We start from the raw sequence: 9,012 nt of genomic DNA, 5'->3' as shown, positions 1-9,012 counted from the left end.
TTTCCCACTGAGTATTATGTACTCGCGCCCTGCATATATTTCTAAATGTCACTACTAAAAATTGAAATAGGGATAACGGTTCATACATAACGGTTTTGGTCAAAAACCGTTATGTATGAGCGCACTTTTAGTAATACATAACGGTTTTCCAAGACTCCGTTATATATGTACTGTTATCCATATGTATTTATAACAGTTTCAAATTAAGTGTTACGTATTAACGTTATCCATATGTATGAGCATCTATTCAACAACGGGTTTTTTAGCGTTAAGAATATCGTTATATATAAACGTAATTAATAACGGTAGTTTCGACCGTTATTCCTTACTGTTATCTATGAGGGTTTTTTTTTTTTTTTTTTTATTTTTATTTAAACTAAATTATTATACTAAAAAATATATTGAGCAACTCCCGCCATTACTCGTATGTTTTCGCTCCAAATCTCACACTCCAGCAAATCGCTCAAATCCCCAATTCGACTCCAGCAAATCGGTCTTCCCTTCACCAAATCACCACTCCGGCAAATCAACAAATCAATTAAGTGTGAAATTGCACCAAATCTCAAACCCTCGTCGCCGCCTCAGCCTTGTACGTAGGGCTGGGAATCGGGTCGGGTTCGGGTACCCTACCCGAAAAAATCGGGTACCCGATCCCGAATAAGGCCGGAAACTGATACCCGACCCCGAACCCGATTTCTTAATCGGGTACCCGAATCGGGTATTCGGGTACCCTAAATTACCCGAAAACATAGCTCAGTTGGTAGATTCAAATCGGCAAATTCAAAGATTCAAATCGGCAAATTCAAACCAGGGCAGCAAATTCAAATCGGCAAATTCAGCCGAAATTCAACATTAACAGTGAAATTCAAGGACCAAATTCAATTATTCAAAGCAGCAAATTCAATTATTCAACATTGACATAAGAAATTTGTATTAAAGAAGAAGAAGAAGAAGAAGAAGAAGAAGAAGAAGAAGAAGAACTGGGCGACTGCGGGCGGACGAGGCGAGGAGAACGGAGACGACAGGCGGGCGAGGGGCGCCGCTGGGTCGCCGGATTTCTGGATCGAGTGGGCGCCGCGGGCGGACGAGGCTGGGAGGCGGGCGGGAGCCGCGGGACTCGCACGAGGCTGGGAGGCGGGCGGGACTCCGGCGCCGCTGGGTCGTGGCGGGTGGCGGGTGGGACGATGGGAGTTGCGCCGTTGGGTGACTGGGTCGAAGAGGGAAGAGAGGGAGTTTGGAAATTGGAACAGAGGGAGGCGGCAGGAGACTCAGTCACTCAGGGAACAAAATGGGAACAAAATGGCTAGGGTATTAAATAATTTAATATATATTTAATAAATTAATCGGGTATTTCGGGTATACCCGATACCCGATCGGGTATACCCGATACCCGATTTTTTTACACCCTAACTACCCGACCCCGACCCCGACCCCTAATTTTTCGGGTATAGGGTACCCGATACCCGATTTTTTCGGGTCGGGTATCGGGTACCCGATTACCTGATCCCGAAATTCCCAGCCCTACTTGTACGACCGCCGCTCCAGCCCCCCTCCGGCCGCCGCCGCTCTCCCCGCCCCATCTCCTTCGATCGACAGCCCGCCGCCCTCACCTAGCCTTTCGTCGCCGCCCCAGCCTTTTACGGCCGCCGCTCCAGCCCCCTCCGGCCGCCGCCGCTCTCCCCGCCCCATCTCCTTCGATCGACAGCCCGCCGCCCTGACCTAGCCTTTCGTCGCCGCCCCAGCCTTCTACGGCCGCCGCTCCAGCCCCCTCCGGCCGCCGCCGCTCTCCCCGCCCCGTCTCCTTCGATCGACAGCCCACCGCCCTCACCTAGCCTTTCCCGGATGACTCCGCAGCAGCAGCAGCAGTTTCCAACGCCCAAGTTCCCATCAAAAGGTAATGCTGAAGAATACATGAATATTTTGTGAATTTGGGGGTTTAGGGTTCTTCTTCCCTACAGCTATCACACACATGCAATGAGTTTGGGGGTTTAGGGTATCGAGTCTAGAGCAATGAGTCCATGGGCATGGGCAGCTGATGGGAACAAGGCACCTGATTTGATGCTACTGCTCGGGTTCAGGGCTGCATCACACACACTGGTGCACCAGTAGTTTACTCATGGCAAACCTCAAGCTGCGTTTACTTTTGGGAAGATGGGGAAAAACTTAATGAATGTTTGCACATACATCTGATAGCACCAGGGAGATTTATACTTCCCTTGATAATTCCCTGAGATGCTGAAATAAGTTTGGGGTTTATTGTTGGGTGTCTCTATTGAGTTTGGTTGAGCCAGCTCTATTGAGATTAAGGGGATGGCACGATGTTGGTGAAAATTGTGGGAATGAAAGGGCAGCTGGATTTATCATTCAAATGTCCATTTGGGGAAGCTCCCCAAATAGACAACCAAGCAAGCTTCCCAGTACATACACCAAAGTTGTCTCAGGGAAGAATTCTTTGTTGGGGTGTTAATATATGGCTTGTTTCTTGTTTGTAACTGTACAAGTTAAATAAATACAGCTTCCTTATCTCATTTAGTTGTCCATTGTGACTTGCTCATTCCATTATTTGTCTCTTGCAGGAGGAAGCTTCAGCGATCAAGTCGGCTAGCAAATCATGGTACAAGACCATGATCTCGGATAGTGACTACACAGAATTTGAGAACTTCACAAAGTGGTTGGGTGTGTCTCAGTGATTCAAATCTTGATTTAACTTAGTTATAGTCTTTATATTAATCTTGAACTCTTTTACTGTTTTTTGCCATATACTTGTATTCTGTATATATCTCAACTTCATGCTTATGTTGTTAGGTCATAGTATTCTTATAACCTGTAGATGGATGTCTAATCTTTTGCTTTAAGAAGATTTTCCTTTCCCATGAAGATTACATGCTTTCATTTTGATTATTTCTTGAACCCAGAGGAAGATTAACTGAAGTTACTAAGAGAAAACTTGTTGGAAACAATGAAACCAAAACATAGATTTTTTCAAGTTATTGTATGTTTGTGAGTGATCTGCCAGTCCAACCAACCACCACCCATTTGTATATAGATTTAAGAGCTTTATATTCTGATGAAGATGATAGCAGGATCTCAATGTAGCTGTAGTAGGATTGTGAATGGATGATTCGAGATGTTGTTCTGGAAATTCTAGTTCTGCATCTTGCTTTAATTATTTAAGTAATAGGATTGCAGTCTCATTATGCTGCTAAATGCTGATTATTTCTGTACAATATGGTCCTCTTTTAGGAATAAGAATACTGCAGGATGTTCTGATTTTCTAGACCTGATGTTGCATCTATATTGTTCTTATGATAGAGCTTCAACACTTAAGGAACAGTCTCCCAACAAATTTTTAGTTTCTTTACATGGCACATAGTATAAGCATAGTATAAGCATAGAAAAAACAATCAATATCAGAGAACCGCGATACTGAGGTAAACTGCAAGTGCTTTCATGTATTTGCACTATGCTCCATTGTGATAAGTATTCTCAATGTGTACATGTGTACGAATAATTCTCACAGATAAAGAAGGAATCTGGGTTTAGAGATTCATCTTACCTGCCTTGCGAAGGTATTTTCTTTTCCCAATGAAGTTGCACCTAGACTTTAATTTTACCTAGTCGTGTTTGACATCTTGTTATCTTACCCTTGAAAAATTTAATCAGACCATGAGCGAGCTGATGAGGATGTGGATATTGGTGGAAATGATTCGCCTCCAATTTCCAGTTCACCTCCAATTTGGATTGATAAGGATGATGCTGAAAGGAATAGTAACTGCAGTGGTTCAAGAAGCTCCAGTAGTGAATCAGGCACCTCATCTACTGGTTTGTGTTGTTACTAATTTTAATGCATTGTTTTCTTGTTTCTTTCGTTTCTATCTTTCCCGTTCTCCATCATGTGAAGGTTCAATGTATGACTCTCTACATCACTACATGTCATTTGCTTATGTCTGCAAAACCACCCATACTAATATTTTTTTTTCCCTAACTTAGGCTTTTGGTTTCAGTTCTACACCATTTACTTAGAGTTGAAAACTTCTACGATGCCTTCATGTGTGTAAAAATTGGATCTGTTATTGATGTGGAACCACATGAACTTCCTTGCAAAGTCTAGTCTAATTTCAAGATTTTTTAAGAACTTTTAAAGTTTCCAAACCATATGACTGCCAAAAATTCTATATATGAAACATATGATAATTATCTAAAATTATTGGTTGCATCTGGATGGAAATTGGAATGATTTAGATTTGAGGATAATATTTTAAATTACTATTACATTGGTTTTAGATCAATTAGAACCACAAAAATTGTTCCTTGATATGAACAACTTGAAGTTATTCAAACTAGTTCTTTCTATTTGTAATTATGTTTTGGAACTCAAGTTTGAAATCGAATACGTAAACTGAATGGAGCCTTGAAGACTTAATTAAGACATTGCATCTTCAAGGTGCTGAAAGGAAGTTGAGGGAGTTATTTGGAATTTATTGCAGTAAAAGGTTGATTACTAGGTTGTACGAATACCCGCAATGTGACAGATCAAAGATGTATCACTGTTTGTGTGAAATGGTGAATCAGTTGTTCTTTGAAGGAAGTTGGGAGTTATTTGGAAGTTATTGCAGTTAAAGGTTTATTACTGGGTTCTACAAATACCAGCAATGTGAAAGATGTAATGTTGTTTGTGAGAAATGGTGAAATAGTTCTTTTGAAGTCATCAATTGGGTTGAGCTCTCATTCTATATTGGCTTCACTGGTATACATTAGCATAACTGTGCTTTTATCTGTGTTAGATATGAAGAACTAATTTGAAGAACGATTGTATATTTTTTTTTTTTTGATCGGGCAAAGTCATGTTAGATGTTAGTAATTAGTTCCCCATCCACTCCAAGAACCACCTTATCTCTCCATTCACCAAATCCACCTTATATCTCCAATCTCCAATTCGCTCCTAAGAGGGATCGAACCCGGGTCACTTCACTTAAGTGAGTACCCGGTGGCCAGTGGGCTAAGTCCCCTGGTTGAAGAACGATTGTATATTGTACCTTATGTTATCTACTAGCTTTTCTGATTACAAAATCAATTTGTTGATCTCTTTTTCTAATTATATAATAAGGGTCAGTTATCATATGCGGCTTATTGCTGAAAGATTGAGGCTATTTCAGTGTTACCACAACGATATCAAACTATTATATGATTTGCAAGTTGCAATCTTGAGCTCGGTGATGTGGATCTTAGGAAAATTATCCTTAGCTTTTAGAACTATCTTACTGAAATAATACTGTGAATTAAGGGCATAATAGGTTATCTCCACAACTGTTTCATGCCCAGTGTCAGTTTGGACCTGAGAGCATTAGCATTTTATGTTGTGCAGTTTTAGTATTCTGTTTGGTGGCTGTTGCAGACTTAATTTATAGTATGCAACATAGTATTATGTTTTACTGATTTTGTTTCATGGTCAGGTGGCAATAACAGTTAGCAGGAAGATAGGAAGCTAGATGTGGCATTTTGGTTGGTGTTTTGTATGTCTTTTGAATCTAGAAAAATGTAAGAATTTGGTGAAGCAAGAGTTGAACACCATTTTTTTTGTTAATATTGTTTGGATGTAAATTACATGACTACTTTTGGTACTTGGAAGCTACAATGTATGGAAGTTTAAGTTATGTTATATAATATGTTTTGGATTGTATTATTTGAGAATATTGTATATTTGTATGAATTATAATTAGGAAATTACAAAAAACAGGCAAAAAAATAAAAAAAAAAAAGGGAAAATTGCACCTAAATACACAAACTTTGCCAAAAATTCATATTTGACGCGAAGTTAGGATTTTACATTTTAATACACCAACTTTCGTTGTTCTCCAAATTTGACACGACTTAATTCTTAAAAATTCAAAAAACAACAATTTTTTGTAAATAATTATACAAAGACCCACTTATGTTATAATTTGGGACATTTAAACCAAAACAAGATATTTCCTTATGAGGTTTTCTTTTAAACCATTTTAGGCGCGGATCAAAGATTAAAAGAAAACATCATAGGAAATATCTTGTTTTGGTTTAAATGTCCCAAATTATAACATAAGTGGGTCTTTGTATAATTATTTACAAAAAGGGGTTGTTTTTTGAATTTTTAAGAATTAAGTCGTGTCAAATTTGGACAACAACGAAAGTTGGTGTATTAAAATGTAAAATCATAACTTCGCGTCAAATATGAATTTTTGGCAAAGTTTGTGTATTTTCACGCAATTATCCCAAAAAAAAACCCTGAAAATATGGTTAATTTTATAACTGAGAATACATAACGGTTCTCATTGTCGTTTCTAATATGTATAAACATTGTTATCTATAATTTAATTACACAACGAATAATATAAATTTATCACGGTAAAACACTGTTACAATTGATACCAAAGATAACGAAAATAACCGTTATGTGAAGTACAAAAAAGCGTTGTATATAATCCCAATACAGTCTCTACGAAATATATTTTATAACGGAAAAATAAATTTCGTAACGATAAAAAAGCGTTATGTTTTCTACCATTAAACAACGGTGGATAACCGTTATGTAAAACATAAATCACCGTTATTTATATAACTAATACATATCGGAAAACAAACTTTTTATAACGGAAAATATTCGTTATGTATGAGTATTATACACAACGGTTTTGCGTGTGTTATGGATATCCGATAAACCGTTATGTATTCATAGTATACATAACGGTATATTACCGTTATGTATGAGCGCCCTCATACATAACACCACTATATACAACGGGTAATTTTGGTACATACATAACGAAAATTTACCGTTACGTATGAGCGTTTTTTTTAGTAGTGTGTGCAGGCTAAGCAAGGAGCGAGATTGGTCTGGTGCTGGTGGGAAAAGTTTCAATCGATGTGTTTTAAATTTCCATATTGCCTTTATGATAATAGAATCTTGATGTTTGAGATACTTAGTTTTTCTTTTGAAATCAAGCAATACACTCACGGTTATGTGTCTTCATACATATAATCGGTTCGCCTTTTGCTGCGATACTCTGCATATTATTCTTCCTTATGAAAAAAGAGTTGTACCTGTTTTGTTTTTGTTCGTGAGATTCCTGATAATTAAAAAGTTATAACGACGTTGACGATTTTACCCTTGGGTTCATTTATGATAATTTTTCCTTAGCATGCTTTGTTTTGAGCTTCCGCATGACGTTCAATCTAGTTCTTCTTATCTTTTATTCTTTTAAAATAGTCGTATCGATACTCGTACCCCGCTATTACTAGCGTTGGGATTTCGGGCTGCGACACTCTCACTCATAGTAAATCAAAGTGATACACGAATTAACATATATAGTCGAAATCTTATTAGTATTAAGATTTTATTAAGTCTCCGAGATCTTGATTCTTCACTTAAGTCAGATAGAAGAATACATCTCACTGTGGTCCTATCAATACGTTATGACGTACCAGTATAGACAAGTAGTCAAGACAAACTACTTCCATCTATACCACAGCCTAAACCGATGACTCGTCCTAAAGTCATCTCGGCTGTGATCATATTATATCTCTTAAGGTTAATCCAATTATATGGTCTTCTGTGATCTACAACACACCATATAATCTACTTATATAGAGATAAAGAACATACATATGCAATCATGAACACAAACAGATAGGAGATTAAAACAGTGAACACATGAATCATTATATACAAGCATAAAAGGTTCTTGCTTTCAGTATACAAATCCAACAGGGATTACATGGTGTAGTAAACTGGGTTGGAATCCCAAATACTAACAATGAATCAGAAAAGATTATTCCTAACACATTATTGGCTCTTTATCCCCTTTGCCATGAATGACCCGGTCTCCATCTTTTCCTCTATACAGGATTTGCAGGTTCCAAATGGTGCAGCCTGGATTGAATCCAATGTACTGTTTAGACACGAGCCTTTGGATCCTGTTAAGATAGATGTGACCTAATCTAGGGTATCAATATATGTGTAAGATCCTCATGAGAGATTAGCCTTAACTTTTCTCTTTCTTTTGTTCGATGATGTACATTCAATATAAAGGTATTATGTAGACAAGTTATAGTATAAAGAGAGATGTTCAAAATACCAGAATAGACAACTTTATCATTTCTTATGATAGAGACACCACTATCAAAAATGACATAATATCCATCCATTCAAACTTTTGGAACATGATAAGGAACTCTAAAAAACTAAACTATGTCTTTAGAACATAAAAGACAAGTCTCCAATTGCAACAACTGCGACTCTTGTCACGTTGCTTATGAAGACAATCATCTCATCACTTTTCACCTTCCTTGTCAACTTAAAAAGCCATGCAAGGTGCAACAATCATGATCAGTTTCTCTCGTTATCCACTACTCACAACTGAGTAGAAAACGAGTTGACATGTCTCATTTACTACAGCAAGTGAAGTACCTTAACCCTTTGCCTTGAGTATTGAAAGAAAAAAAATCTCCAATACTCAATCTTTATCACACCATTACTCCCACTATTTTTCTTGTCTGTCTTGCCCCTTGGACCCTTCTTCTTCCCATATTTCGAGGAAGAAGATGGCCCTCTTTTGGTAATAACAAGTGCTTGCACATCTGTTTCCCACAACTTCCTTAGCCGTAACTAGAGCATTCATTAACTCAAAAAGAGTAATATCTTTCTTGCTCATAACAGCGTTGAGACAGAAGTTCTTAATTAAAAGACTCGGGAAGAGAGTTCAGGAAATATCGACTTTTGCCTCACCGTCGATGCTTCCACTGAGCAATTCAAGTTCGTCAAAAAGTTTGCCATGTGCATGACATGCTCATGCACTGAGTTATGCTCGCTCATAACAAGATTACTCTCATCAAATTTAAACGAGCAGCTCAATCTGACTCTCCGAACATTTTCTTGAGATTCAGCATGATGCTAAGAGCATCGTCCATGCCCTGATGTTAGAGCTGCAAGATTTGTGACATTATTCTCAGAATATAGCATTTAACCACATTATTCGT

At 38.0% G+C, this 9,012-nt stretch overlaps 1 long non-coding RNA gene across 1 annotated transcript; it reads left to right on the top strand.

Annotated features, from left to right (window-relative positions):
• The first annotated feature begins 419 nt into the window (after nucleotides 1–419).
• On the top strand, nucleotides 420–5,683 carry LOC131003014 (uncharacterized). Its single transcript, XR_009094508.1, has 5 exons — nucleotides 420–572; nucleotides 1,520–1,894; nucleotides 2,577–3,569; nucleotides 3,664–3,822; nucleotides 5,454–5,683. It is a non-coding gene; the product is annotated as an uncharacterized LOC131003014 (long non-coding RNA).
• Nucleotides 5,684–9,012: the final 3,329 nt, after the last annotated feature.

The sequence above is a fragment of the Salvia miltiorrhiza genome, unplaced genomic scaffold (assembly GCF_028751815.1).
Source record: "Salvia miltiorrhiza cultivar Shanhuang (shh) unplaced genomic scaffold, IMPLAD_Smil_shh fragScaff_scaffold_60_2, whole genome shotgun sequence".
Classification (NCBI taxonomy): domain Eukaryota; kingdom Viridiplantae; phylum Streptophyta; class Magnoliopsida; order Lamiales; family Lamiaceae; genus Salvia; species Salvia miltiorrhiza.
The sequence above is the reverse complement of the archived record's forward strand: the minus strand, read 5'-3'. Positions and strand labels throughout refer to the sequence as shown.